The 24,110-nt window shown below is 39.8% G+C and overlaps 1 long non-coding RNA gene across 16 annotated transcripts in view; it reads right to left on the reverse strand.

The window, feature by feature from the left end:
- Positions 1-5,879: 5,879 nt before the first annotated feature.
- LOC129053737 (uncharacterized) overlaps positions 5,880-24,110 on the reverse strand; it is a 38,153-nt gene continuing 19,922 nt past the window's right edge. For 11 of the 16 annotated variants that reach the window (XR_010137509.1, XR_010137519.1, XR_010137518.1 and 8 more), the window contains one exon: positions 5,880-23,931. This is a non-coding gene — a long non-coding RNA (uncharacterized LOC129053737). The remainder of the gene's footprint in view (positions 23,932-24,110) is intronic. The other 5 variants (XR_008518527.2, XR_008518526.2, XR_010137511.1 and 2 more) reach the window with 5 other exon arrangements.

The following is a 24,110-nucleotide window of genomic DNA, read 5'->3' on the forward strand; positions in this document are numbered from 1 at the left end:
TTTGCATTGATCAATTCATCCTGAGGTCAAGAAAATCTTGATTTTGACATTTGGAGCCTCCAGTAAAGGATTAGCCTCCACCTAGAGGTGTTCTTTGGCCTTTTGGACTCAGAGACATCTTGACACTACTACTGGTTACACTGATTTGAAAGTCAGCTAAGAGTTTGCTAAAGAACTCCTGACAAACTAAATTTGACCTATAGAGGGCTAGGGAATCCCCAGCTAGTTGAAATTTTGTGCCTCCTTCTATCCTCTGAAACAAAGCTGCTGTCTCTGTGGGGCCCCCAATTTACTGAGTATTTCCTATATGACGGGTCCTCGTTCATAGATGAGTCAGGAAAGCTGAAATCTCATGATGTCCACTGGGCTACTATGGCTGTTTTACCTGTGCCAACCATACAGAACCTGAAATTTATGGTTGCTCCTCTCAAAGGTCAGAACTCAGGCTTTGGGGTAAATGCCCATATTCTATCTGTTTGGTTATCTACAATGGAAATTGTAGACTGTCTGAATATCTTTTGGGCTGCAAGCCAGAAACAATCCCAGATGCTGATCTAACTGGGTCACTCATCTAGAAGTCCATGGTAAGTGTTTGTTTTCTAGAGAGTAACCACAATCAAGCTGCAGATTGAACCTAAATCTGTGTCTAACACAGAGTCTAATACTGCAGGCCAGATTTGGGGTTGGTGGAGAAAGTTGACCTATTTGTCTCATGATTGAACAATTCCTAGACAATAACTAGCAGAATAACCAGAAGTGGACTTTTAGCCCACTTCTTGAGATATCAGTCACCACTGTTGACATCTTCAGCATAATAGTCATGTGATTCCAGCCATACCATGTGTCTCTTGAAGCTAATCTGTGCCACCTTTTAGGCTTTTGAGACCAATTGAGCTCTGAATTTTGGCATTTATCACCACATCTACTAAAACGGGCCAACTCTATGATGTTCCCTCCTGTTCCACACATGTTGGTTAATTTGTTGATTAGGTATGCTTTTCTCTATAAGGGGATTATCTCTTCCTGATTGCCTCCAAGATAAGGATGAAATGGTTGGGGGATCTAAGAATCCATTTCACAAGCTTGGAATTTCATGCTAATAATTCCTGGGAGAAATTTCTTTCTTTCCCATAACTGCAATTCTAGGCCAGCCTGGCTTGTGTACCCTCTGAGTTGCATCCCAGCCTAGTAGCAGTTATAGGACTCCAACTTAGTTCTAGTTAAGTTTTATGTAAATATTCTTGTCTCTATTTTACCTGGCTCTACTAGATAAAATGTCTAGAAAAAAGTAGAGGGCGACTAGAATAAAGGTGAGATTATAGGTACCGGAATGAGACACACTGATTCTGTGGAGGTAGAGGGAGAACAACAACCTGTAACCTGGGGAATGAACAACTTAGACCTCGGAAGCTACGGGGAATGGTGGGACATCAACAACTTGTTTTTCTTTCTGAATAACCCCTGGTGCAGCCCACCAAAGAGTCTGAAATACTATTAGACCAGACGGTAAGGCAGAGGCTGTGGATTCAGCTCCTTTTTCTCCCCCACATTACTCTTAAGAATCCTTTGAGACTACTCTATCTCTCTGTGATGTAGGCATGAAACTGTAGTAGGCAGTGTGCACTCTCAGTGCCCATGGTTCAAGGCCATAGTTTTTCAGATGATGGACAACCATTGCTTTTTCCTGAAGAGACTTAGTACCCTGTGGCTGAGCTTAAGCGGGACTCTAGACAGCATTGATTGCATTTTCTTCTTCCTCTATGAACTGGGATTTCTCCTTCTGTTTTTCTACTACCTAGAGATGAATCTGTATTTGTCAATATTTAGGTAAATTAGAGACATAAATCATGTAAGGAACCCTAGACACAGCTTCTAGCATAGGTGAACTCACCTATTTCTCTTCTCACTTTATGATATCAATTATATTGGCACAGGGAGAGATACCCTTCGATGGGGTCTCTCAGGAGCCATTAGAGAAGCATACTTCTAGAGAAGCTGGTAGGACAGGGCAGGAGGACCAGTGAGGATAAAAGCTTCTGTCCAAATTTTTGAGCCTAGATGTGTGTGGCAGATGAATCCAGGAAAGATCCCAGATCCCTGGAAGGGATTATTAGGAGAGGATCCATTAGATTAGAACGCGAGAGTGGGTGTTCATCCGTCACCTTCTGAGTCAGATTTTCATGGTTAAGTCTGTGGTAGGGCTGCAGAGAAATGCTCGCCTGGGAAAGCCATTGATCATGTGCAACATAGGTGGCTCCAGCACAGGGAGAAGTCCTCTATTTGAGAAACATCATACGTGTGTGGATATATCTGTGCTCTTCCTCAGCAAAGCACCTTTGACTGAATGATTCTTTGAGAATTATGCGTAAAGAGCTCTATATTATTTTGAATTTAGTAAACATTGGAATAGAAACAAACAATATTATCTACTTTCAAACTGAATAACAGCATGAGCAACTTCCACGAAAATGTCACATGAGGAAATTCCGGGGCCTTGCTCATCCCCGGAAACCTTGAACATCGTGATGCAACCTGTAGGGTTAAACTTATGAACACTTAGTTTTTTAGCATATAGATTTTTCTTTATAAAAAAAGATTTCTTTGGACCTTTATTTTGTTATATGTCATGAAGAATAAATCATTTATTTCCTTTGTGATAAGAACATCACATTTTTACACCTCAAGTATTAATGATGCCATCCTCCATGTAGTTTTGTTGCTATGGCCTGAATGTTTATGTTGCCATTCAAATTCATATGTGGATAATTTTAGGCATGTGGCCTTGGGGAAGTGGTGAAGCCAAGAGTTCTTCATCTTCATGAATGGAATCAGTGCTCTTTCAAAGGAAGTTGAAGGGAATGCCCTTGTTCCGTTTGCAAGATGGTACCATCTATGGGGAACAGAGCTCTCACCATATACTAAATTTGCTGCTGCCTTGATCTTGCATTTCCAGCCTCTATAACTGTGAAAAATACATTTCTGTTGTTTGTCCTATATCCAGTCTAAGGAACTTTGTTATAGCAGCCTGGATGCCCTATGACACTTTCTTAGGCACTTTGGTCTATTTCTGAATGTTTAGTTTCAGTGACCTATGAGTTTTTTAATCAATTAAGATTTTTCAGAGGGCTTGCCAGTCTTGTTTTAATTTTTTCTCAGAGTTTTCTTGTCTATTCTTATTTGTGTTTTCATCTACATAATATTTTATAGTAACGTGTACTTCCAATATTTAATGGTATCTGTATAGGAACAAAATTGAATTTATAAATAACCTTAAGGACAATTGATGTTGACAATATTGCATTTTTCTGCCTAAGAATACGATACAAACTGTCTCTTTGCTTATGTCTACTTTCATATATTTCATAAACTTTGTTTTTTCTCATATTGTGTACATATTATTGTAATATTTATTCCAGTTTATTTTATTCTGCTAAAAAGTAATTTGAGACACAATGAAATTGTAAAATGTTTATTTGAGAAAGACCAATTGATAAATTATAAAATATCAGACCAAAAGATATTCAGTGCTTCACTGACTGTGTAAGAAGCAAGTATTTATTGGAAAAATGTAGAAACAAAGAAATCATTTAATTGGTGGTAGCACAACTTTTTTTATTGTTTTCTGTTTGTCTGTTTACCTTGTTGGACAGTTTCTATTTATATAAGGTTGTTGGCTACTCCTGATTTGTTGAGCTTAATTTCTCTTTTTTAAATGTGCATCTACAAGAAATAATTTGCTTTGCTTTTATTTGCAAATCAAGCAGGTCGAGATCACTTATGAGACCTAACTAATTTTGCCTGCTCAGAGATTATTGAGACATGATCTCCATTTTAATTTACTTTAACAAATTTTCCGTACTTTTACTTTCCATCCAAACTCTAACTTATAAATTATTGTTGTACATATGTAGGCCCATTTGTGTATGCTTTGAAGACATGTCCTCCTTTCAAACTCATTTGCATTATGTTATTGTTGAATTTGCCCCATTTATTGGAATTCTAAACTGCAATCCCCCAACTACGAGAGGTATGAGTTCTGAGGAGATCACAGTAAAGACGAATCAGAAGAGAAAACAGTTCTCCAACCCGCACATGCAGTAAAAACAAATTTCACATGGATACAATGAGTAATTATCTAAAATTTAAATACCCTGGAAACATTAATATTTATCTCATTACTATGTAATATGGAAATTACAAGACCAAAAAAACCCAAAGAATTATTTTTAAAACAGAAATGACGCTTTTTATACGATGAAACAGTCCATAATTTAAATATAGAAAGCGAATAGGAAATATATGAAATAAAATGAAATTACATGTAAAGGTGACAATGCCTGTATTAGATTTAAAAATATCTTACAATAAAATAAGTTGAAACCTACATAATAGAAGAAAGTTTAAAATTAGGCAAATGTTATGAGCCAGGTGAAGAATAAATACATATGTCAATAAGCGTTTAATGTATTTTGTCTTAGATTTTATATGAAATAATAAAAAGTAAACAAACCAATAGCATGGTAATTTCACCCTGATTGATTCAAACTGAAAAAATATTAACATTTCTCCATTAGAAGTTGGATTTATGGATTGGCTTCATGCTGCATTCAAGGCACTTTGGCCAGGACCCAACACTCATTGCCAAGAGTCAGCAGGCTAGAAGTTTGCTTTTAAGATGTTCTCTGGCATGCGACCAAGGCACTTTGTCCTGATTACTTCTTCAACTCTGCCATAGGTTTTGCTGATATAAATGCAAACCCAGCTCTATACCTACCAAACATCTACGTGGCTAGGGGTGCACATTGGGCATTTAGGCACTAGGCAAGAGGTCTTCACAGGTTTCCAAACAGACTTTCCAGAATTTCCCAAAAATACTGACATTGTCTTTTTCAGACCCCATCTCCAAAAGAGAATCAGAGAGGCGGTCTGGAAGCCATTTAGCATCTCCAGCCTCCAACCTAGTAACAATGGACTTGGATACAAAAAGGCAACCCACTGATCTCAAAGACACCAGCCCAGATTCTGGGCATTAAATTCCTGCCTCCCCATGAAAGATCTCATCTGAGTCACATCAAAGCCCACACTCTTCTTCAACGTTCACCTTCCAGACACGTTCCAAAACAGCCCCTCAGAGTTGTCTTGAGATGAAACAAAAGGTGATGAAGCTCCAGGTTTGGAATACCTGCCTCATTCCTCACTCCTGAAAAGTCTACACCTGCTGGTTAGAACTCTCACACCTTAGGGAGCCCGGCCTCTCAGAATGCATCCTCTAACAGGACCTCCTGGCCTTTTCCTCCTTGGAAGAGAGTGCCCAAGAATATGGAATACATGGCCTCCACTCTCACATGACTTGACTGACTGATGAACTGATGTCTGAGGAGGAAAAATATGTAGGGAACAGCCTGGGTCTTGTGAATCCCTGTTTCCCCAGCTATGATGTATGTGCAAATGGAGGGAGAATCCCCACGTATTACTGGGTGGTAGACAGACACTGCCTAATAAAATTAAGTAAATGTAAGGTGACTTGAAGTGGAATTTATCATAAGTCATATACAAAATACTAGTTAGTGAACTTTATGTGAAAACAGTCACAATTTGTAAGAGCATTCAAATACAATTTTAATAGGAAGCTATGAAAATTATCTGCACTTGCTATGTAAATGATTGAGTTTGGGTTGGCTATCTGAAGGTCATGAGGTTGCTATCTGCTACTTAATTTCATAAGACATTTACTTGCAAATGGTTGTCATTTTTGCCCTCACTATATGAAAATTTTTTCTTGCAGAGAGCGTTTCTATGAAAGAAGAACTAGAAATTTTGACAATTTTGGTTATTAAAACGATAAAATTGGTATGTTTGTTATTCTTAACCAAATGCTCCTACAGATAGCACGTAATACCCATGCTTTGATTGCTTTTTGTTTTTTTTTTTTTCACCTTAGGTCAATTGCCTTTCATTTTATTCATCAAACTGTATCTACTGTAGATAGATATTGCAGTTGTCATGTGACCTATGGATTTGTACTTCGTTAGAAATATGAATTCTCAGGCAGAGTATATTGGCTCATGCCTGTAATCCCAGCACTTTGGGAAGCTGAAGCGGTTGGATCACCGGAGGTTGGATCACCTGAGGTGAGGAGTTCAAGGTCAGCCTGGCCAACATGTTGAAACCCCATCTCTCTACTATTTACAGTTCACATTGTACCTTGCAATGAATATACATTTTATCCAAAAAGCCTAAAAAAAAAATGAAATTGGTGGGGGAATGGCTGGAAGTATAAGTGACACAAAAATGACACATGACTAGTAGCTCTTAAAGCTGGGTGACTGGTCTGTTATACTTTTTTTGTATCGTGTATACGTTTTTAATGTTCTGTAATAAAACACTTGTACAAAATGACAAAGTTTATCTGCATTTATCTCTTAAGGTCTTGGTTACCTTTTGGAAGGAGAAAGTGTCAAGGGCATGAACAAATCTGATTCTTAGATACACAAGTGTATTTATTTTGTAATAACTCATCAAGCATTCCATAAACGTTTTGTGCCTATATTGCGGTATGCATGTTATACATCAATAAAAATTTAAATTGTACATATTTGCATAAAAATCCTAAATTAATATTTTAGAATAATAGTAATGTTTTGTTTTGTTTTAAAGTGGGGCATGTTCACTCAAGACATCATCAGGTGTATAGTAATGTTCCACGTTATTTATTTATGTTTTAACTTTTGGATGAGTCCCCTAGGTCTTTTAATTTTAACCTCAACACAGTAAGTAGCATGGTTTTAACTTTTTGGAATGCAGCTTTGTTTTCAGCAAGGTTCTCCCCGAAGAATGATGCTCACCCAGGCCAGGGCACACAGCACAGTGACCAGTGCACAGGATTGCACTGAGCACACACGGCACTCGGTGAATCAAGAACAGAACAAGCAGCACTGCCTGGGTCTGCAAAATATACTTTGTAGGAAAAGCAAGTAAAATTGAAAGGTCACAATTCAGCAGCAAACGTTTTTACATTCATTTGAGAAATCATTTCTAACAAAGGTTGCTGGTTAAACCCATGGTTTTGTGGCGTGCCTACACATTGTAATCACCTGCACAACTTTAAACCGTATTTTTTTCAGATCCAACTGCAAGGATTCTGATTTAATTGATCGGTTACAACTTGGGTTTAAGGGATTTCGAAAGTTTTTCTCCCCGCAGGTGATTCTCTCGCGCCAGGGGTAAGAAGCACTGGGTAGGGGTGAGGGATACTTTAGCTGTGAGAGATATCCATGTACGCTTCAGGATTTGCCACATCGCAAATCTGGAGTTTGCGGTTTTAGAAAACATCCTTGCCCTGTTAAAAATTAAAGGATGGCTTCAATACATACTTAGCTGTTTGGCTACATTGAAGAAAATGAAAATGCCTTTCCAGAGATCAGTTTTTTGAGACAGGGTTTTGCTCTGTCAGTGAGGCTGGAGTGCACTGGTGATCACGGCTCATTACAGCCTTGACCTCCCAGGCTCAAGCGATCCTCCAGCTCCAGCATTCTCAGTAGCTGGGACCGAAGGCATGCACCACCATAACTGGCTAATTTTTCCATTTTTTTCTTTTTTTTTTGTAGAGATGGCTTTCTCTATGTTGCCTGAGCTGGTCTCAAACTGCTGGCCTCAAGTGATCCTCCTACATCAGACTCCCTAACAGTTCGACCTACAAGCACAGGGAAGCATGCCTGGTGTATTTACTAAAATGTAGCTACTAGAATATTTAAAATTCACAAGTGCCTCACATATTATTTCCTAGAGAATTGCCTCATTTTTGAAATCTCAGGCTATCTGCTCTAAAGCCTGGATGTGCCAGGAAAGTAAAAAATCTGAAATTTTAAAATAATTGTCATTATATTGTTTCCATGTATGAATAACACATATATATTATTCATAAATAAAAATAATCTTACACACAAATGTAAATGCAAGTATTTTACAGGCAGGGCCAGGGTCCAGTGCATGGAGGAAGTCCTGCCAGAAAAGGATCCAGGAAAAACCTATAATTCTTGCTTTATTCAATCCAGTGTCAAATCACATATGTCACTCATGGCCTGAGGGGACGGGATGGGGAATTGAACTCTAACCAATCATGGGTGCTGGAGTGGAAAGTATCTAATCAGGTGCACAGCAGGAGAAGAATGGGCAGCTTTTTGGATCTAGGGAGGTCTTTCCCTGTCTCCCCAGTAAGAACTTCAGGACACTAGAGCCACCTCAATGCAATGGCCTGTTTTTTTAGTTGTTTTAATACTCCAAAAGAGAATTAGTTTTCTCATGCATTTTCCAAATGTGTGGCAAAGAGGGCCTCAAATCTACAACCATGTTACCCCAGCCTAACTCTGGCTTGCAGTCACATTTTAAATTTCCAGTTCTTTCCTGACACCAACATTAACTAAATTGTGTAACTCACAACATTATCAACTGTTCTTTATTGTACATTTTAGACACACTAGTTTAATTCTTCATTTTTTCAAAAAGCAGTCGATGACACTTAAAAAAATATTTTTCAATTGTAGACATTTTACAGGAGACGGAAGCAGATAATAATCCCCTGACGCTCCACAGTGAAAGAAAAAAAAAAGAAAAAGAAAAAAAAAGAAAAAGAAAAAAAAAAGAAAATCTTTGTGCCCCTTTCTTTAATCTTACCTTGGCACAGACACCCCATCAGAATGTCTTTGGGTTCAGGTTTCATTTCGGAAATTTCACAGAGCAATACATCCTCAGCCATCTTGTTATTTTTTGGTTTTGAGTTTCAAAACTGTTTGAGGATTCCCCAAGATGCCAGCAGTGGCCATGACTCTTAAATGTCTAGTAAATAGCATCCCTTGTGTCATCTCCTCTCAGGGAACAGCCCAAGGTATGGGAATGCAGTCTCTCTGTGGAGTGGTTGGATGTACTGTACCTGGAAGGAATCTCCAGGTATACCCTTGTGCTAAAAGCAAACCCCTTAGGACATTAAGATTTTCTTACCCCAACGCTTAGTTTCCATTCCTTAGAGACACATTGCAGTCCAGGCAACTGAATGCTGATACTGAGGAAAAAATATTCTCAGATTGGTGAAGGGAGAGAAAATATTTCAAAAGACAAAGAAACCCAACCCAGTGAGGCAGTGCAAAAACCCGCAAAGTAAAATGCACCTCACAGACACAGTGGAGCACAGCGTAGCGGCTCCTGGTGGGACGCTCATGACCCACATCACTGAACAAGATAGGAGCAGGGAAAATATCCCAAGTCATAGAATGGCTTGACTTGACCCTTGGGTCAGATATGTCTGTGTTTCAATTGGCATTGTCACCTTCTAATTTTGTCACTTTGAAAATATTATTGTATTTATTTTAACTTCACTTTTTCATTAACTGTAAATTATGTTTTGTCAGTGGAGCTTCAAAGGTATGAAAATATTTATAAAAACATTAAGTTGGTGGATTTTTAATACAATTAAGTAGTATATATTTCATTTGCTAAAAATTATTACTTACCGATTTCTTCAGCAGAATGAGTGTCGCACATTTCCCAGGTCTGTTTTTTATTTGTTTGAGAGGTGATTTCAAGGAGAATCTCACAGCTTACTGTTGGAAATTCTACCGGGTGTAAAGACAGGGATAGTCTCTCTTCCACTACAGTGGTAGGAAATGAATACATATCCACAAGCAAGTGAGGTAGATTAATTGTCAAATTACATAAATTTATCCCATCAGTTATTGTTTTTTTCAAAACAGAGAACTTGTGCAAGTGAATATCTCTGTTCCATATGCTGCCATCTGGGTGTCTGAGGGTGATGCTAAGTTTTAGGAGCTGAGACTTCACACCTCCTGGAAGTGTTCACATATGATTAATTGTTTATCCAAATGATTTGTTATGAACATAATTAAATTACGTGTTTATTTTCTGAAAGAGATAGACACTTTGGCTTTTCTTGATGAGTTATAAGATGTAAGCCCCTTATAATGTTCTTTTATATTTTATTTTATTTTTTACATGTAGTTTCACTCTTGTTGCCCAGGCTGGAGTGCAATGGCACGACCTCGGCTCACTGCAACCTCCACTTCCCGGGTTCAAGCGATTCTCCTGCCTCGGCCTCCCGAGTAGCTGGGATTACAGGCATACACCACCACACCCGGCTAATTTTGTATTTTTAGTAGAGACGGGGTTTCTTCATGTTATTCAGGCTGGTCTCAAACTCCTGACCTCATGTCATCTGCCCGCCTCGGCCTCCCAAAATGCAGGGATTACAGGCATGAGTCACCATGCCTGGCCATAATTTCCTCTCATTTATACCTTAGATTTGAATAATTTTTGCTGGATTCTTCAAACATGAAGTATTTTTTAAATTGAAAACTAACTGAATGACTCTAACTAGTAAGTAGAGGTCTTAGACCATTGACTAAAAGCTAAGGCCCACCTTGATCCAGCAAAAGGGGACCACTTAAGGCCCAGTTGATTATTCCTGGGTGTCTGCCCTGCAGGTGTCCAAGCCTGCTCACACCAACCACGGAAGGAGCCTTTGTCACTGCCAGAAGATATAGAGCCTTGGTAAGCTGGAATTTCACAGGCAGATGCAGTTGAGATTGAGATAGAAGAAATGTTGGGAGATTCTTTCTAGAATGGAATTGTTATTGTCCTAAGACTGTTTCTAGACTTGGCCTAAGAAGATACCTAAGAAGCATTGGAACAAAGAAAAACTACAAATGATTAGATCTTTGAGGATCTCAAAGGTTAGGTGGAAAAGGGCTTTATTTCATAGGGAGGAGAAAACAAGTTTACAAAGAAGGTAGGAAGGGAAGCACAGGATGGACGGTAGCAAAATCTGATCCCAGATAAGGTAATGTTTCACCTTGAAGTCAGCCTGTTCTTAGGAAGGGTATGTATAAATAAGGGTTGTAGGTTTGCTGAGGCTGTGGGTGAGTCAAAGTTCATGGGCTGGTTGGAAGAAGAGAAACAAGCAAAATTTTTGTAACGAGTACTTTGTTTTGACCACTGAAGACTAAATTACTGAATGATTGTTCATTTTTAAAAATAGGAATTTGCAATCTGTGTCCATCTTCATGAGAGTTTAAAAAAAACAGCGGGGAGCATCCCCAAAGTCATAATGGGAAGCACGTTTCTCTTCACTAAGCTCTTCTTTGAGAAGACAAAGAATGGGGGAATTTCTTTGAATATAGCTATTTCCAGGATTACATTCACACACAACTGTTCCTTGCCCTAGACATCTCTTCCATTTGGCTGTTTCTGAGTTATATTTTTATAATAAAGTGGTAAATATAATTATAGTTATTTGTTGATTTTTTAAGTAATTCTGTCAAATTATTTATCTTGAAAAGGGGTTTATGGGAGTCTCAGATTTATAGGAGGTAGCTCAGAAATATAGATGGGCTTCCGGGACATGTGACTGTCCTCTGCAGTGAGAGCAGTGATGTGAGACTGAGCCCTGAATTTGTGGGGTCTGTGCGAACTCTAACTTGTGTCAGAATTAAATTTTTGGGCAACAAATGGGTGTTGGAGAATCAGTGGGTTTTCAGGGAACTTTACACCTTCAGGATCAAAAGTGTTGTAAGAAGAAAGACAATGTGGGGGCCTCTGCTGGAGAGAGACTCCAGATGTCTCGGGGAAGGTAGGCTCTGCTCTGCACACAGCCTGCTACACCATGCACTGCCCTGTGGTTAAAGGCATCCTCCCAGGGTGAGAAGGACCAAGGACTTTGAGGGAAGAATTTCTGAGAACAGATGCCCTCTTCCCTCCTGCCAACCTGAGGCCACCACATGTTTTTCACCCACCGAACATACGCACTACGTGTTGATGTGGTCAAGCCCCTCCCAGGACAGGGCTTCGGCATCAAGATTGTTACCAGGCTACCTTTCCTCATAGACTTTCCCACCAAAAACCCACACAGGAGCCTGCAAGACCCCTGGCATATGCTCTACCTCAGACACCGTATCTGCAGTGGCAACTTGGTTTTTTCACCATCCCAGGTCTCTGTGCCACCTGATCACAATCTCACCTTCCTGCATGAACATAGAAATAAGTCAGAACAAAGTTTCACCTGGGTCAGTATCTGTACCATGAACCAGTCCTTCCACCAACCCTGTACTGTCTCCCAATTGTGCGTTCTTAACAGCACTTTCCCCTCTTTTACCTTCTAGTTCACCTCAAAACTTTTTTTTATATGCACAGAGTGTGCCCATGGCCACCCTTCAGTTGCCTGAATCCAGCACCTACTAAAATTCAGATGTCCAATAGTTCAAGACCATGGACCTAGACCAACTTTCTGCAGAAGGAAATACAAGTTAGAAATGAGAGGCTCTATTCTCCCATTTGAAAATAAAAACAATATAGTTTTTCCTTTTCCCTTTTCTTAAACAATGTAATTTAGAAAACTTTTATTATTAATTTTTTGAGACAGAATCTTACTCTTTTACTTAGTCTAAAGTGCAATGGCATAATCATAGCTCACTATAACCTTAAACTTTTAGGTTTGAGCAGTCCTCCTGCGTCAACCTCTTAATTACCTAGGACTATAGGCATGCACCACCATGCCTGGCTAACTTTATTTATTTTTGTTTTTTTTTCAAGACAGTGTCTTGCTCTGTGGGCCAGGCTAGAGTGTAGTCGCATGATCTTAGCTCAATGCAACTTCCGCCTCCCGGGTTCAAGCAATTCTCCTGCCTCAACCTTTTGAGTAGCTGGGATTACAGGTGCAAACCACCATGCCTGGTTTACTTTTTATTGTTATTATTTTTAGGAGAGAAAGGGTTTCACCATTTTGGCCAGGCTGGTCTCTAACCCCTGACCTCATTATCCACCTGCCTCCGACTCCCAAAGTGCTGGGATTACAAACGTGAGCCAACATGCCCAGCCATATTTATTTTATTTTATTTTTTTATGGTGACAGAATTTCACCATATTGCCTGCACTGGACTCAAATATTTGGCTTCAAGAGATCCTCCTGCCTTGGCCTCCCCAAATGTTGGGATTACAGGCATGAACCACCTTGTCTGGCCTGGTAAACTTTTATATGTACCTTTTTTTCTCTGCTTTTTGAAATATAAGCAAATCATTTTAACAGCTAAATAAGCCTTTTGCCATTCTTCGTGACACAGAATTGTCTTTATCTAAGACCTGGAAACTATTGTTTTATTTTTTAATTTGGCAAAGATTTATCTATTTTTTTATTTTCTGTCTTTTGAAGTAGGCACAGCTCAGTACAGTGGCTCATGTTTTTAATCCCAGTGCTTTGGGAGGCTGAGATGAGGGAATTGCTTGGGCCAAGGAGTTTGAGACCAGCCTGGGCAGCATAATGAGATTCCTTCTTTATAAATAATTAAAATAAACTAGCAGGCCATGGTGGCACAGGAGGCTGAGGTGAGAGAATCACTAGAGCCTAGGAGTTGGAGGCTTCAATGAGCCATGATCACACCACTCTACCAATATGCTCCAGCTCGGGTGACAGAGGGAGACCTTGTCTCTAAATAAATAAGTATATTAAAAAATGTGTTTTTCCATACATAAAAATAAATAAGTAAACAGATAAATAAAATAGACATGGATTTGCTTAGAATAAAGCTAATTATAAGATAACAGAAAAGTGAGCACCAAAGATGGGCTTCACCCTAGCAAATGATTCCAGCCTATTAGGACACTCACAGAATATTCCCTGCAGCATGACGGACATGACAGTAGAATGTCATCATGTCAGGCTGTACCAGCGTAGGAAGACTAAACACTGTGGGGAAGAACCTCCCTTATGGAATAGTATCAAAAGGTGAGAGCCCAACTCCTGTCCTGATGGGCTACAGAGATGAGTTCTTGAGATAATACATTGCAGAAACATGCATAGAGTAGTTTAACCTTTGTTGTGTGTAACACTTTCTCCATTTTCCTGCGAAATCCTCCCTAGTAATACTGTTAGCTTTTAAGTTTTGAGGGTCTGGTAGGACTGAAGCTGCATTCTGCAGGAGATACCTGGGGCAGGAAACTAATACAAACTGCAGCCACAGGCGTAAATACTCACGGCCTAATGTAAAATGAAAACAACACAAAAGTCTTTACTGTTATTCACACGTGTGTGAACAGAAACTTTCCACATAACCAATTGCCACTGAGACTGATGAAGGCCAGATTCCACTGAAACAAGACTATGAGTTACTCATGGGAAGGCCGTAGGACAAAGCCCAGAAATTTTTCATATTTGAGTCTGGGTCCTGGGTCTGTCCCAGTCTTCTCAGGTTTCTGTCTGTAGAGACTCCTATGTGGCTTCTCTCAGCACAGCCCGGTGCTGGCTGTGGTTGTTGGTTTAGTGCACCTGATCTTTTTCCAAAGAGAGGGAGGAGTTGGCCACATCAAACAGCTCCTCATCAATCTGAATGCATCTTTGTAAAAAGTGCCTAGAAACAACGCAAAGAAAAGTCAGTGGTCTGCCTTGTTTTCACCGTATGTGACACCTCCATTAGAAATTCTGCTTTTCTCTACACTCCAGCCAGGGTGACAGAAGGAGAATTCATCAAAAGAAAGAGTGAGAGAGAGAAGGAAAGAAAGAAAGAGAAAGAAAGAAAGAAAGAGAAAGAAAGAAAGAAGAAAGAAAGAAAAAGAGAAGAGAAGAAAGGAGAAAAGAAAAGGAAAGAAAAGAAAAGGAAAGAAAAAAGAAAAGGAAAGAAAAGAAAAGAAAAGAAAAGAAATTCTGCTCTTCAGATTAGGCACTTAAGGAGAATCTGTATAAATCTCCATCAAGGAAGAAAACCAGAGGACAAGTTAAAGTCTTGGAATTCACATCTGAGTACACAGACTCGTTCTCCAACGCTCTTCTATTTATTCTGCCAGCTATGGCCTGGGTATGAACACGACAGATATACAAGTGTTCCAACACCTGACAATCTGCTTCAGTCCAAGAAGAGTGCCCGCCCTCTTGTTCCCCCTACAACTCATGGTACCAAGAAGTGGTGTGGGACTACCCAGATGAGTTGACAAGAGAGGCCTGGTGTGGAGGGGCCTGTCTTGGGCTGCCCTGTGTTATTTGTAGGTGCACCCGGCCAATAGCCAGGGGCATGAGGGATGAAGGCTGACTTGACATCCGTGCTATCAGATAAGACTTTTACCTTGAGCCTTTGTAAGGCCAAAACTCAGAAATTTCAGGGCACAGTGAAAGAGCATCTCACACTCTTGAGCATCTCTCACCACCAGAGATGGATACAGAGCTGTCTCAAGAATGTGGATTCCTGGTTTCTTAACTGCTGTTGGGTTCTGTCACCAAGAAAGTGTGTTAAACTCTTCAAGATTCCATCTACTGGGCCCCTTGTTTCTGTAAGACCTACCCAAAGGCCCCACTCTGCTACTGATGGCTCAGTCTCCTCTTACATGGCAACTTTTTATTTGTCCACAATGAGGCAAACACAACTTCCCCTTAATTCCCTGGAAAGAACTAAATGCAGCCTGGGTTCCAGGATAGAAGACATAGCGGGAAAATAACCTTGTTTATCTTCCCATCTCTGGGACCCAATAAAAGTCACTGTGTATTCGAGGCTTCCCCAGCCTCCTAGCATGCACAGTGGGGATGATGCTAACATCTACTTCCTATGCAATGTATTAGGTGTATATAAGATAAGACATAAAAATAATGATGTGATGTCACCTGTAGATGATGCACACACTTAGAGATGGAAGCATTAGGAGAATAGGTGAGAGGTAGCATGGGCCACAACTCAAACAGGCTTGGGGTCTGGCAGGGTGATCCTGGGAATGTCACTTCTCCACTGGCCATCAGTTTCATTCTGCTCCAGTATGAAGTTGAAATTAAATGTAGATATTGTCCTCTGGTATTCATATGGTTTAGCAGCTTGTCCTCACCCAAACCACATTGTGTATTATAACCCCCAGGTGTTAAGGGAAAAATCTGAGGGGAGTTGATTGGATTATGGGGACGGGTTTTCCTCGTGCTGTTCTTGTGATAGTGAGTTCTCACGAGATCTGATAGTTTCATAAGCATCTGCTATATCCCCTGCTCTCACTCACTTCACTTGTCAGCCACTGTAATTGGAAGGTTTCTGAGGTGCCCCCCCAATTATGTGGAACAGTGAGTCAATTAAATTCTTTTTTATGTTACCCAGTCTCAGGTACTTCATCATTGCAGTATGAGAATGGACTAATACAGGAATTCAACTTTACAGTCCTTTCTCTTTATATTTAGAATCATATCCATGTGCCTTATCACGCCTATGACAGGGGAAGTCTTCACAAAGTCTCCCAGTACTAGATGGTTAGTGACTCAGTTTTTTATCGAATAAAATGGCCTACTGCCTGAGGCCAGTAGTATGGCCCTTCGGTTTTGAGGAAAATATCATCTTGTAGGTTGGCCAACAAGGAGATAGGAGTCCAGCTCAAATTTGTTTTGTGATACTGGCTTTAAGGCAGTGATTAGAAAAGGCCTAAGAAGCGGATTCTGTAGGGGATTGCTGGAAGGAAAGCAGGAATTTGGAAAGTCATGAGACATACACAGTCATCTCTTCTTGCTTCCTCACAGGTCACATGCAAATTCAGGGAGAGTTAGTATGAAACACACAACGGAAATTTGGGCTCTAACATCTGCAAACTGATTCTTCATGGACTTCTGTTGGCCATATTGGTTCCAACAATTTCAGCCAATGTTTAAAACCTCATAAGCAGATACAATGTTAGTGTTTCAACAAGCCTTTTCCTATCTTTCATTCTGAAGATCCGTTTTTTAAGTCATTTTTTTAACAGTGTAGGGAGCACAAATTCATCTTCTGTCCAATGAAATACAGAAAAGGATTTCACTTTTGTATCAGTTCAGGCTGCTACGCCAAAGAACCATAGATAGGCAGCTTATAGACAACAGGACTTAATTTCTCATACTTCCAGAGGTTCAAATTTGAGATCAGGGTGTCAGCATCGTTGAGCTCTGGTGATGACTCGCTTCTGAATTTCAGACTGCACACTTCAGGTTTTATCCTCATTTTGTAGAAGGAGGATGAGAGCCCTCTACAGTTTCTTGTATAAAGCCAGTAATCTCTACATGAGGGTCCCACCCTCAGGGGTTAATTACATCCTACTTCCTTATAGCATTACACCGGGGGTTACAATTTTAACACAAATATAGAAGAAAAATTATTGTAACTCTCAAGTCTTTTTTTCTCTCTTTTTTTTTTTTGTATTTGTTTTCGTTTTTGAGACACAGTTTCACTCTTTTATCCCAGGCTGGAGTGCAGTGGTGCGATCTCGGCTTATTGGAACCTTCTCCTCTCAGGTTCAAGTGATTCTCCTGCCTCAGTCTCCCAAGTAGCTGGGATTACAGGCATGCGCCACCACACCTGGCTCATTTTGTATTTTTAGAAGAGACGGTGGTTTCACCATGTTGTCCAGGCTGGTTTCAAACAGCTGACCTCAGGCGATCCGCCCGTCTCAGCATCCCAAAGTGCTGGTATTACAGGTGTGAGCCACGGCACGCTGACAAGATTTTTTTAAAGCTCTCATTTTTCTCCTACTGGGTTTTTCCTGTTTGCGCCCTCGATCTTTCTCTCTGTCTCTTTTTGTGTAAACCTTTTTGTCTAATTCTCTGTCTCTATTGTATTCCTCAAACACAGAAAGCAAGCTCCAATGTTATGAGATGCTCCATGTAGAGACCCACATAACAAAGACCTTAGGGTGCTCAGACCAGTAGAGAGAAGGAAAGTCAGGCTCTCTGTCCACACTAAACCCTGCCAATTTTCACATGAGTCAGCTTAAAGGCTTATACATTCGCAGTCCAGCTTCAGTTAAGACCACAGCCCCAGTCTCATAAAAGACCTGAAGGCAGAGGTAGCCAGCTGAACTGTGTCCAGATTCTGGTCCACACAAATTATGAGATATTATATGTCGTTGAAAAGTCCCGAGTTTTAGGGCAATGTTGTCAGAAAGGAGCAGATATCTAACCTCATCTCCCAGGTCCTAGGATTCCCCATTCCTCTGCTTATATCTTCCTCAGGCTGTCTGCAGCCAAACTAGTTCCTTTGTAACCTCTGTCAAAGTCACACCTATGAGTCTCTTCACTAAGGGTGGCTTCTCCCTGACACATGCTTGTGCAGATGCCTTCCTGTTGTCATCCTCATCATGGACTAAAAGTCACCCCAGTGAGGCCTGAGGTCCTCCCGTGCAATAATTTTCCAGCTGTTCTTCTCAACAATCTACTTTATATTATAGCCCTTGCTCTTTTCTTTCACATATACTTGCTTTAGTGCTTTTGTCCAGCTGTCCTCAGACTGTTTGGTCCTGGGTTGGGGGTTGCAGGCATGATGTAATAATTTTCTGTACCACATGTTGGACCCACCAGGTTAGCTGGCAAAGGGTGAGTGCAAGGGAAAACAGACTGGCTGTGGTTATATGGGGGATCTCTAATATCCCTTCATCTTTTCACCACATGATAATGTGGAGATCACTCATAACAACATGAGGTGTGTGACTCTTACTTGTTCCAGCTGCTCCAGCAAAGCTCAGTGGGCACCAGAAACAGCAGGCTGTAACCACCTCCAGACCATCACTAACACTACAGCCCCATGAAGGAGCACTATGGAACAAATCAGGTACGTTGATTTTTCTGTCCTCAAGACACTGGTTCTTCAAGGTCCTAGGGGAAAAAGTAGCAGGATCTGAAGGTCCCAAGTATAATGAGTGACCTAGGAATCCCCTTTTGCCCTCTCTTTGCCTCCACCTTTTCGGTTGTGCTATTTACTCATGAGGTATCCTCCCCTTATCCAGTGAAATCATTTTCTACCACTTTCAAATGAGGACCTTAAGAACCCAACAGTAGCTGGGATTTTCGTGGACTTCAGCCTCGGAGTCCAATGCTCTGGCACATTTAACTCTGTCTCATCTTCATCTACCCAAGAAGCCTCTCAAATGGCCATGCTTCCCTCTGATTTGAAGGAACTGCAGAGAGTGGATGCATTTTTGCAGTCTCAGAGCAAGAATTCAGGCAGGCAGACACTTATGAGTATGTGAAATCGTCGAGGTCACCCACTTCAGGCACTCCTTTTTATGAGGAAGAAAACAGGCTTTCCTGTAGGCATTGTCTACATTAGGGTGAGGTGGAGCATAGCTCATTTTACTTCCAGGTGCCCTGAGAGCTGGATGCAGAACCCCAGTCCTGTCATCTTGAAACTGACATGGAGAGGTCCCCATGTGAAAAGAACCCTGGATCTGCTCATTTTCTGTGCCCTTGAATGTGTAGCTACAGACTCTAATTTCCAAAACAAACCTGATAGGTGGGACGGAGCCAAGGCCTAGGAAGCTGGAGCCCTCCCTAATGCTCTGGAGCCTGCCTACCTCCTGAGATCTGGACAAGTCCCTGCCCCTTTTGGGACCTCAATTTCCCAATTGTAATGAGAAATTAAATGTAAAACTGCATAAGCATATGCTCTGAGAGAATTTGGTGTCAGAGTCCTCAATACTGGATGATATATTGGGATGGGGTGGGTTTGGGCCCCATGGGTTCTCAGGCCTCCTGTCATACCCTGTGCAGTAGGTGTAGAGCTCTGGACAGCCAGGTCTTCTTTCCTGAGCCAGCTGATTACAATACAATGGACCAAGGGCTCTCATCTTAAATATGGTTTCAAAGGATAACCCACATTCAGCCACCACCAGCTCTGTGCTTCCTATATTTTGGGGAGTTGATGAAAACCCCCAGAATATTGAGGGAGCCCTAGAAACTAGACTTGTGGGCTTGGAGAAAAGAAAAAAAGCGCTTTTCTGTTTCTACCATACTGTAGAATCTTTTGTGAAATATTTAATTTTGATTATATCTGAACTTGATAATATGTTCATGGTTTAACAGCTGCTTAAATTTATTTTTTCTGTGAAGTGTGGTATAATGTATTTGCCATGTTTTAAATGAACTTCTAAAAGCTCTCTTCAGAGTGGAAATATGAGCATCTTTGTGATATAAACTGCACAAATTTGTTGCCAGTTTGTTATTTTTGTTTTTGTTAAAATGTTTTGTTTTATTCTGGTTTGGATGTCTTTTGGGGTTTTGTTTTGTGGCTATTTATTACTACAATGTAATTTCTCCTCTAATTGACTGACAGGTTTGTACATTCTCAATAAAATATTTTGGTAAAATCTTTGTAAATACTGTGTAGTCAATTTTACATTACAGAAACATAAAACAGTCAAGACTATCATGATGAAAAAGAAAGACTGAGGACTTAAAAATAAAATATGACACAGCTAAAGTAGTGTGTAAAGGGAAACTTATAGCACTAAATGCCCACAAGAGAAAGCAGACAAGGTCTAAAATAGACACCATAACATCACAATTAAAAATACTAGGGAAACAAGAGCAAACAAATTCAAAAGATAGCAGAAGAAAAGATTTAAGATCAGAGCAGAATTGAAGGAGATAGAGACACAAAAAGCCCATCAAAAAAATCAATGAATCCAGGAGCTGGTTTTTTGAAAAGATCAAGAAAATAAACAAACTTCTAGCCAGACTAATAAGGAAGAAGAGAATAATCAAATACATAATAAAGGGGATATAACCATTGATCTCACAGAAATAAAAAGTATCATTAAAGAATATTATAAATACCTCTTTGCAAATTAACTAGAAAATCTAGACGAAATGGATAAATTCCTGGACACGTATACCCTCTCAAGTCCAAACCAGTAAGAAGTCGAATCCCTGAATAGGCCAATAACAAGTTCTAAATTTGAGACAGTAATTACTAGCCTACCAACCAAAAGAAGTCCAGGACCGGACGGATTCACACCCGAATTCCACCAAAGGTACAAGGAGGAGCTGGTACCATTCCTTCTGAAACTATTTCAAACAATAGAAAAAGGGGTCCTCCTCCCTCACTCATTTTATGTGGCCAGCATCATCCTGAAACCAAAACCTGGCAAAGGCACAACAAAAAAAGAAAATTTCAGGCCCGTATCCCTAATGAACACCGACGCGAAAATCCTCAATAAAATACTGACAAACAGAATCCAGCAGCACATCAAAAACGTTATCCACCACGATCTAGTCAGCTTAATCCCTGGGATGCAAAGCTGATTCAACATATGCAAATCAATAAATGTAATCCATTACATAAACAGAACAAATGACAAAAACCTCATGATTATCGCAATAGATGCAAAAAAGACCTTCAATAAAATTCCACACCTCTTCATGGTAAAAACTCTCAATGAATTATGTATTGATGGAACGTATCTCAACATAATAAGAGTTATTCATGACAAATGCAGAGCCAATATCATACTGAATGGGCAAAAACTGGAAGCATTCCCTTTGAAAACCTGCACAAGACAAGAACACCTGCTCTCCCCACTCCTACTCAATAAAGTACTGAAACTTCTGGCAACCAGCCAAAGAAAGAAAGAAAGAAAGCATATTCAAATAGGAAGTCAAATTGTCTCTGCAGATGACAGGATTGTATATCTAGAAAACCCCATCATCTCAGCCCAAAATCTCCTTAAACTCATAAGCAACTTCAGCAAAGTCTCAGGATACAAAATCAATGTTCAAAAATCACAAGCATTCCTATACGCAATAATAGGCAGACAGAGAGCCAAATCATGTGTGAACTCTCATTCGCACTTGCTACAAAGGGAATAAAATACCTAGGAATCCAACTTAAAAGGGATGTAACGGACTTCTTCAAGGAGAACTACAAACCGCTGCTCAAGGAAATGAAAGAGGACACAAACAAACGGAAAACAATCCGTGCTCATGGATAGGAAGAATCAATATTGTGAAAATGGCCATATTGCACAAAGAAATTTATAAATTCAGTGCTATCCCCATCAAGCTGCTGTTGACTTTCTTTACAGAATTAGAAAAAAAAAAAACTACTTTAAATTTCATATGGAATCAAAAAAGATCCTGCATAGACAAGACAACCCTAAGTAAAAAGAACAAAGTTGGAGGCATCATGCTAGCTGTCTTCAAACTATACTAAAAGGCCACAGTAGCCAAGACAGGATGGTACTAGTGACAAAACACAGGATCTTACTCTATCTCCTGGGACAGAGTGCAGTGGTGCAATCACAGCTCACTGTATCCTCAAATTTCTGAAGTCAAGCAGTCATGCCACCTATGTATCCTGAGTAAATATGACCACAGTTCTGCACACTACCACTCCTGTATAGTTTCTTTAAAAAAAATTTGTACAAACGGAATGTTGCTATATTGCCTCGGCTGGTCTGAAACTCATGGCCTCAGGCAATCCTATTGCCTCGGCTTGTCTCAAACTCGTGGTCTCAGGCAATCCTACTGCCTCAGTCTGAAAGTGCTGGCATGAGCCACCATACCTGGAATTTTTTCTCTTTTAAGAAAAAAGGACTTTAAATAACTAATAGTAAAATAAAACAAAGAAAAGTATTGCATAACAATAAAGAGTTCTATTCAATAAGAAGTCTTATTTATCCTAAATATAGATGCATCCAACTTTGGGGAACATAGAGTTATACAACAAGTACTGCTAGACCTACAATAAGACTCAAGTAGACACATAATAATAGTAGGGGAATGCAACTCCCCACTAAGTGTTTGACAGATTATCTAGGCAGAAACTTAACGAAGAAATTCTGGAGTTTGATTTGACACATGATCAATTGAAACTAATAGACATTTAGAGTATACGCCACACATCATCTATGGAAAGTAAATTCTTCTCATCTGCTCACAGAATATAAGCTAGGATTGACCACTTCCTAGCCATAAAGCAATTATCCATACATTTTTTAAAAATTAAAATTATGCCAAACATACTGTCAGGCCACAATGGAACAAAGATAAAAATCAATGCCAAGAAAGTCTCACAAAATCACAGAATGATATTGAAATTAAACAACTTACTCCTGAATGAATTTTGGGTAAACAAGAAAATTGAGGCAGAAAATTAAAAAAATTTTGAAATAGATCAAGAGACACAATATAACAAAATGTCTGGGATGTAGGAAAAGCACTGTTAAGAGGAAAGTTGAGAGTGCTAAATACCTGCATCAAGAAGTTAGAAAGATCTCAAACTAACAATTTAAAATCACACTTAGAGAAACTAGAAAACTAAAATCAAACTAACCCCAAAGCTAGCAGAACAGGAAAAATATTCACAACCTATGAACCTGACAAAATCTAATACTCAGAACCTATAAGAAACTTAAAGAATTCACAAGCAAAAAATTACCCCATAAAAAAGTGGGCAATAACAGACACTGTTCAAAAGAATACATACGAGTGGCCAAATAACATGAAAAATGCTCATCATCACTAACCATCAAGGAAATGTAAATAAAAACCACAATAAGACACCATCGTACACCAGTTAGAATGGCTTTTGTTGAAACGTAAAACGATAATACGTGCTGAAGAGGTTTTAGAGGGAAAAAATCACTTATACACTGTTTATAGGAATACAAATTAGTTCAGCCACTGTGGAGAGCAGCTTGGAGCCTTTCCAAATAACTGAGAGTTAAACTATGATTCAACCCAGCAATTTCACCGCTGGGTATATACCCAGAAGAGAATAAATTATTCTACCAAAATAGCACATGCAGTTGTTGGTTCATCACTACACTATCTATAAGAGGAAAGACAAGATTCAACCTAGGTGCCTATTAATGGTAATTTTTTTTTTTTTTGAGATGAAATCTCACTCTGTTGCCCAGGCTGGAGTGCAATGGCACGATCACAGCTCTCTACAACCTTCGTCTCCCAGGTTCAAGCAATTCTTCTGCCTCAGCCACCCAAGTAGCTGGGACTAAAGGCGCATGCTACCACGCCCGGCTAACTTTTATATTTTCAGTAGAGACGGGGTTTCATTATGTTGTCCAGGATGGTCTCGATCTCCTGACCTCATGATCCACCCACATCAGCCTTCCAAAGTGCTGGGATTACAGCCGTCAGCCACCGTGTCCAGCCTATTAATGGTAAATTGAATATAAAAATTGTCACATGTACACCAATACTACTTAGCAAAAAAAAAAACAAAAAACAAACAAAAAAAAACTTGTACTTTGCAGCAACGTTAATAGAACTAAAGGCCATTATACACAGCAAATGAATGCAGAAATGGAAAATGAAAATACTGCATGTTCTC

This window comes from Pongo abelii, chromosome 17, assembly GCF_028885655.2.
Source record: "Pongo abelii isolate AG06213 chromosome 17, NHGRI_mPonAbe1-v2.0_pri, whole genome shotgun sequence".
NCBI lineage: Eukaryota > Metazoa > Chordata > Mammalia > Primates > Hominidae > Pongo > Pongo abelii.